Here is a 6,633-nt window from a genome sequence, read left to right as displayed (position 1 = left end):
CCTGGAGCCTGCTTTGGATTCTGTGTCTCCCCTTCTCTCTGCCCCTCCCACGCTCATGCTCTGCATGTTTCTCAATAATAAATAAACATTAAAAAACAATCAGTGTGTGTGGGAGGGTCTTAGAATGCTCAGGAAAGGCTTTTCCAAAATGATCTTAAGTTAAGCCTGTCATATGAAGACTCCGGTACAGGCATGCCAGAGAAGCAAATGCAAAGGCCCTGAAAGCAGAAAGAGAGACCAGACTAAAGCCAGGGCAACCCACTTAACACCGACCACACGGTGCATAACACTGACCACAGGGCAGAGAGTAGTAGACAAGTTGGATAAATAGAGATAGACCCTATATAGACTTTGGACCTTGGTAGGCATTTCAGTTATCATCTGATCTGTAAGAGATCTGGAACATTGAAAGTGAGCCATTGGGATGCCTAGGTGGCTCAGTTGGCTGGGTGTCTGACTCTTGATTTTGGCTCAGGTCATGAACCCAGAGTCATGGGATCAAGCCCCACACTGGGCTCTGCACTGAGTGTGGAGCCTGCTTGGGATTCTCTCTTTCTCTCAAAATACATAAATAAACAATAAAAAAAAAAAAAAAAAAAAAAAAAAAAGGTAAGACATTGAAGGGCTTTAAGCAGTGGAATAGGATCCAGTCTGTGATTTTGAACAGCTCTAGGAAGGAAACAGATCAAGATATAACAATGTTTGTCTCTGGGTGCTAAGATTATAAGCAACTTTTTTATGCTTTTCTGTATTTTCCAAAATTTTTCTGATGAACATGTATTACTTTTACAGTTTGTTTTTGTTTTGAGTAGGTTCCACTCCCAACATGGGGCTTGAACTCACAACTCTGAGATCAGGAGTCACATGCTGTACCAACAAAGCCAGCCAGAATGCCAGTTTAAAAAATTTAGTCAAAAAAGAGGCTGCCTGGGTGGCTCAGTTGGTGAAGCAACTGACTCTTGATTTTGGCCCAGGTCACATTTCGTGGGCTCAAGCCCCCCATCAGGCTCTGTACTGATAGTCAAAAAGGAAAAAAAAAAAGCAGCTAACTGGAAATGGTACAATGGAAGACAGCATGATTGGTAGTAAGGAGTCAAGATCACTCTGAGTCTCAAGGATGGATGATAGTGGCCTGAAATGGTTTGGCTGCCTCGGGAATGGAGAAAGGGGTGAACTTGACCAATGTTTCATGGATAAAATTTTCTGGTGACCAACAGGCCATGAGAGGTAAATGGGAGGGAAGTCTAGGATGACTGTTGACTTCATCTTAGGTGTCTGAGTAGGTTGCGACTCTGCTCAACTCTAGGGGATATAGGAAGAGCACAGACATGGTAGGGAATAGGAGTGGCTCACAGCATTAAAAACCAAACAATAAGATTAATCAGGTTATATAGCTGAGGAAGAGAAGTGAGAATTCTTCCAAGAAGCTTGACTCTGAAGAGAAAGAAACAGGGCAGTACTGGAGGGAGTAGAGTGTTAGAGTGGGTTTTTTTAATTTTATTAATATTTGAGAGAGAAAGGGACAAAGTATGAGTGGGGGAAGGGGCAGAGAGAGAGAGAGAGAGAGAGAGACAGAATCCTCAGCAGGCTCCAGGCTCTGAACTGTCAACACAGAGCCCGATGTGGGGCTCAAACTCACAAACTGTAAGATCATGACCTGAGCCAAAGTTGGACGTTTAACCAACTGAGCCACCCAGGCACCCCTAGGGTTGGAGTGTTCTTGGACAAGAGAAATGAACCAGTGAGGCTGAGCAGTTGGAAGTACAGATGTTGAGGGGGAGGCTAAGGGAGCATGATCCACGATGAGATGAAGTGGGATCCTAAGCAGAAGTGGGGATGAACCAAAAGAGGGACATCTCTGTTCTTCTGGGACGGTGGCAAGGATGTGAGGCAGCAGGATACATATGTACAGATTCCCTTGGAGGCTCATAGTGGGAGGGGAAACTCTCGCTTTTTGAACTTTACTTCCTGTGATTAGAAGGTGAGGTTATCTGTTGGGGATGTGGATGCGTAAGTAGTTGAAGCCAAGTGAAATTTTCTAGCAATCTGAAAATAGAGGGTGCCGATCAAAGACACAAACCGCTGAACAATACTGAGTCCCAACTGCAATTGGACCCACTAGATTCTGTAACAGCTCTCCCCTCCACCCAATCTGTACATTTCCATCATTTTGTGATCTGCTGTGATCTGCACTCCAAGCAGAAATAGAGTCACGCAACGGATTCAGGGCTGGGAGTTTGCAGAGCTGGTGCAGCTTGAAAATGAGGGGGTCTAAAGAGTCAAAGGTTATGAGCGAGAATAGCGAGTGGACCATGGCGGCACCCACTGGGTCAGGAAGAGAATGGGGTTAAAAGGAAAACAAAAGGCCAAGTGGAAAGTTCAAGGTAGTGGGGTCCTAAGTAAGTCAAAGAATACATTTAGTGCTAGATTAAGAAAACTAGACAAATAGGAAGTCGTAACAGGAAGTTGTGTAACCAAGTTCCAGGTATGGTCATGAGGGGAGTGGGTGGCTGAAGTATAGGTGCACATGGTTAGATTGGAAAAAAACCAAGGCATCACAAGGCCAGAGCACTACTTAAATGTTGGCATCATTATCATTTCTCATTTGAACAATGAGGGGGTTGTAAGAGTCTCTAAAGGCAGAGATTCTTTTTTCTTTTTCTAATGTTTATTTTTGAGAGATCACACACAAGTAGGTAAGGGGCAGAGAGAGGGGGGACAAAGGATCCTAAGCAGGTTCCACGCTGACAGTGACCTGGATGTGGGGCCCGAACTCACCAGCAGCGAGATCATGATCTGAGCCGAAGCTGGATGCTCAACCCACTGAGTCACCTAGGTGCTGCTAAAAGCAGGGATTCTTAAACGTTTTGGTCTAACAACCCCTTTACACACTTAAACCCAAATTTTAACAAATTTTTTGTAAGCTTTTTTTTAATGTTTGTTTATTTTTGAGTGTGAGCGGAGGAGGGGCAGAGAATCCCAAGCAGGCTCCACAATGTCAGTGCAGCGCCCCACTTGGGGCTCAAACTCATCAACCGTAAGATCATAACCCGGGCTGAAGTCAGAGGTTTAACCGACTAAGCCACCCAGGTACCCCAGCAACAAATATTTTTAAGAAAAATAACAATTTTCCAAAAGAAAAACATTTGGAGGTGTGACAATGTTTTACAGCTTTGCAAATAACTTTAACATTTGGCTTAATTGAAGACAGCTGGATTCCCTCATCTGCCTCTACATTCAAACTATTGAGATGGGCTGTTCGAAGTATGTAAGAAAATCCAAGTAGTGTCACTGCCCCCTGAGAAAGATCTTGAGGACACTGGACTACACCTTCAGAAGTTACTTTAATAAGCATTCTTCCCGTTTTAAATCATTCACTCATTCATTCATTCACTCACTCATTCAACACTACTGGATCCCGGAGATAGAAATGAATCATGTGATTGCCTACCCTGGAGTTTAGCTGAGATGAAAACTAATTAAAAATTACAGCACAGGGGCGCCTGGGTGGCTCAGTCAGTTGAGCATCCGACTCTTGATTTCATCTCAGGTCATGATCCCAGGGTCATGGGATTGAGCCCTACATCAGGCTCCACATGGAACCCACTGAAGATTCTCTCTCTAAAATAAAAAAAAAGTAAAATAAAATAAAAATTACAGCACAGCATTAATGAGAACAGAGGAAGGCGCTAGTATGCCTAATAGAGGCAAGGAAGGCTTAACAGAGTACAGGGAATTTGAATTTGGGCCTCAATTTCCTGTGTTCTCTTTAAGCAAAGGGAAGAACATGTGCAAAGGCCCAGCAGCAGGAATCAATATAGTACAAGACAGCACAGGGTACACTGGGAGACAAAGGAAAAATTTGTTGGACCTTATATGAGAAGTTAGGTTTCACCCTTTGGACCATAGGAGGCTGGGGTGACAAGAGCTTGCTTTTCTGTTTTTCAAGTCAGTTTTCAGGTATCATTTATATAAAAATAAACTTTGCCCTTTTTGTGTGTACAGTAAACACTAAGACAATCAAGACTTAGAATATCTTCATTATCTTAAAAAGTTCTCTCTGTAGTCAACGCCTACTGTCCCACCCTCCCTCTGAGGCACGCAATTATTGATGATTTCTGTCTCCATAATTTTTTACTCTGAAATAATAATGCACTCACAGGAAGTTGCAGAGAGGGCCCATGTACACTCACCCAGCTCCCTCCGATGATAGTAGCATTTTACAAAACTATAGAAAACTATCAAAGCCAGGAAGCTGACATTAGCACAATGCAATTAACTAGGCTACAGACCTTATTCAGATTTCGCCAGTGTTTACACTCATTAGCTTGTTTTACAGAACATAGTTGGGCCACAATATGAAAGATGGGTTAGTGAGGTAAGGACAATGGAAGAACTCAGAGGTACAGGGAAAGGAAAGGACTGGAGGAACCATTTCTGAAGACCAGAAATCATCTGATGGACAATTTGGTACAAGCACTTAATCTTTCTGGAAATGACATCTCCCATACCACAGAACAGCAAGCAGAAGGTTGTTTTAAAGCGAAGGGCCTGACCTCTAACCGAATTGAGGAAATGTTTCCTTCAGCCATGAAAACACCAGATAACTATAATATTCCTTCTCACGCTTATACAAAGAAGAAAAATGTTTAGTCATTTTCATTTTCTTACTTTTGACTGATTGCAAACAGTGAAATAAGTGTCAAAGATCTGAGATTCTCTTGAGGTTTAGACACTTTTTCTGTTTGCTCTCCTTAACAGAATAAGCTAACAACTCCCCAAACTGAAACAAACTAAACCTCTATACTTACTCTTATTCCTTCCTGGAGTCCAGTTATTTTTGTTGCTTCTCTTACCTGCTCCAGCCGTGTATACTATTGACAATGCCTTAATGTCTGTACCTTAATATATTTACAGACATCAATTATTCATCACAAAACTGTAGGGTGTGGTTGTCCTCACTTTTATAGCCCAAGACCCAGAAGCTCCTTAGTGTTGGTACCCAAGATCACACACGCCAATACTGTAAAGTGCTTAGAAAGGCACATGTTCAATAAGTGTTAGCTAGACTTGTCAGAAGCCGGGTTCTCTCCACTTACCAAACCCCAATGATAGCCTGGATGGAACTCTTTCTTCAACAGCTGTGCTGGACTTAATTTAGGCAAAAGCTCCACGAGTGCAATGGAAATATTTCTGGTGACAAAGTCCAGTTTAAATCCCGTTTGTTTAAACCTTATTTGGCTGACAGCTAGTTTATCACTAGTTACTACCAAATAGAGTGCTTGGGTAGATCTGAGTGACTCAATACTTATTTCTTGACTTTAAAACAAGCTTTTTAATATGTTTGAAAGTTGATTTAATTAAATATGGTAACACTATCTATACTGTGTCCTGTGCTAGATATTTTATACACATTTTAGCACTAAATCCTCCAAATTCCAACTGTTATGATCATTATTAGCCATATTACCATCTGTAATCTGGCTGATTTTAAAGATGGGGAAATCAAGGCCTAGGAAAGCTGTCATGCGTTGCCCCAGGTCACAGAGCTAGTAACGGGGTGTACAGGATTAAGAACAGCTTTCGCCTAGGGACAGACTCCTATATGATACACACACAAACCAAAAAGCCCAGAACAATTTCAAATATAAAAGAGTAAATTAAAATAAGGAAAAGCAAACATAGGACAAAGAAACGGAGGCTCAGCAAGGTTAAATAACTGGTCCAAGGTTACAGAGAGACTATCAGAACCAGAATCCGATGGCAGATCTGTCTTGACTCCAAAGCATAGTTCATTTCCACCAAACCACGCTACCACGGACACCTGGTAAGGGGTAGTACAAATATTCATTGAATTAATAAGTCTGAAAACAAAGTTGACAAGGAAGAGGGTTAAAAAAAAATGTAAAAGAGAAATGAAAATGGAAAGGTAGTTCACGGGCAAGGGAAAAAAGGAAAATACAAACACACCCTCCAACAGTTTTCCAAGCAGCGCATTCAGGGTGAGGCAAGGTCCTGGAACAAACTTTGCTCGGGTCCCGCCGGACACCCAAGCTGGCGGGCGCGGAGTCTTCAAAGAGATGGTTCCGGAGGAGCCTGCCTTGGAGCACAGCAGCGAAGTCCGGCCGCCTACCGCGCCCACGCCCTCTCCCGACCGCGAGTCACCCGGCCTGGCAACACGCGACGACGACCGGAGGGCTGCCGCCTCTCCCTTCCGAGCTGCTGGTTTAAAAAGAAATACAAACACATGTCCCCAGGCAGCCCGCAGCCTCTCCTCGGGGTCTGGGCCCGAAGCCCGCTTCCCAGGTCGGCCGGACAGAAATGCGCCCGAGGGCCAGAGACCCTCGGGGCTGCAGCTCGTCGCCGGGCAGCGCCCGCCGCCCGCGGTCAGCCCAGCCCAGCCTAGCGGCGGAGGCGCACACAGCCCGGACCCGGGTAGGCCCCAGACGGAGCTGGGGCGGCCAGGCAGGCGGACGCCCTACAGGCCACGCGGGCCGGCAGTACCGGCGAGCAGCGGGCGCCGGCGGCTGGGCATTTCCTCTTCCTCCCTACGCGCTGCGCGGCGGCGCGGCGGCGGCGGCGGCCAGGCCAGGCCGAGGCCCGGCTCGGGCGCCCGACCGCGGCCTGCTGGCT

General features: G+C 45.0%; 1 long non-coding RNA gene across 1 annotated transcript; it reads right to left on the bottom strand.

Moving 5' to 3' along the window:
* Positions 1-4,115: 4,115 nt before the first annotated feature.
* Positions 4,116-6,476, bottom strand: LOC121024517 (uncharacterized). Its single transcript, XR_005787725.1, has 2 exons — positions 5,971-6,476; positions 4,116-5,824 (listed from the first exon to the last, which is right to left on the bottom strand). It is a non-coding gene; the product is annotated as an uncharacterized LOC121024517 (long non-coding RNA).
* Between the last annotated feature and the right edge of the window lie 157 nt (positions 6,477-6,633).

This window comes from Herpailurus yagouaroundi, unplaced genomic scaffold (genome assembly GCF_014898765.1).
Source record: "Herpailurus yagouaroundi ecotype Mexico unplaced genomic scaffold, PumYag 65568, whole genome shotgun sequence".
In the NCBI taxonomy this organism is placed as follows: Eukaryota; Metazoa; Chordata; class Mammalia; order Carnivora; family Felidae; genus Herpailurus; species Herpailurus yagouaroundi.
This window is presented reverse-complemented; position numbering and strand designations above follow the sequence as displayed.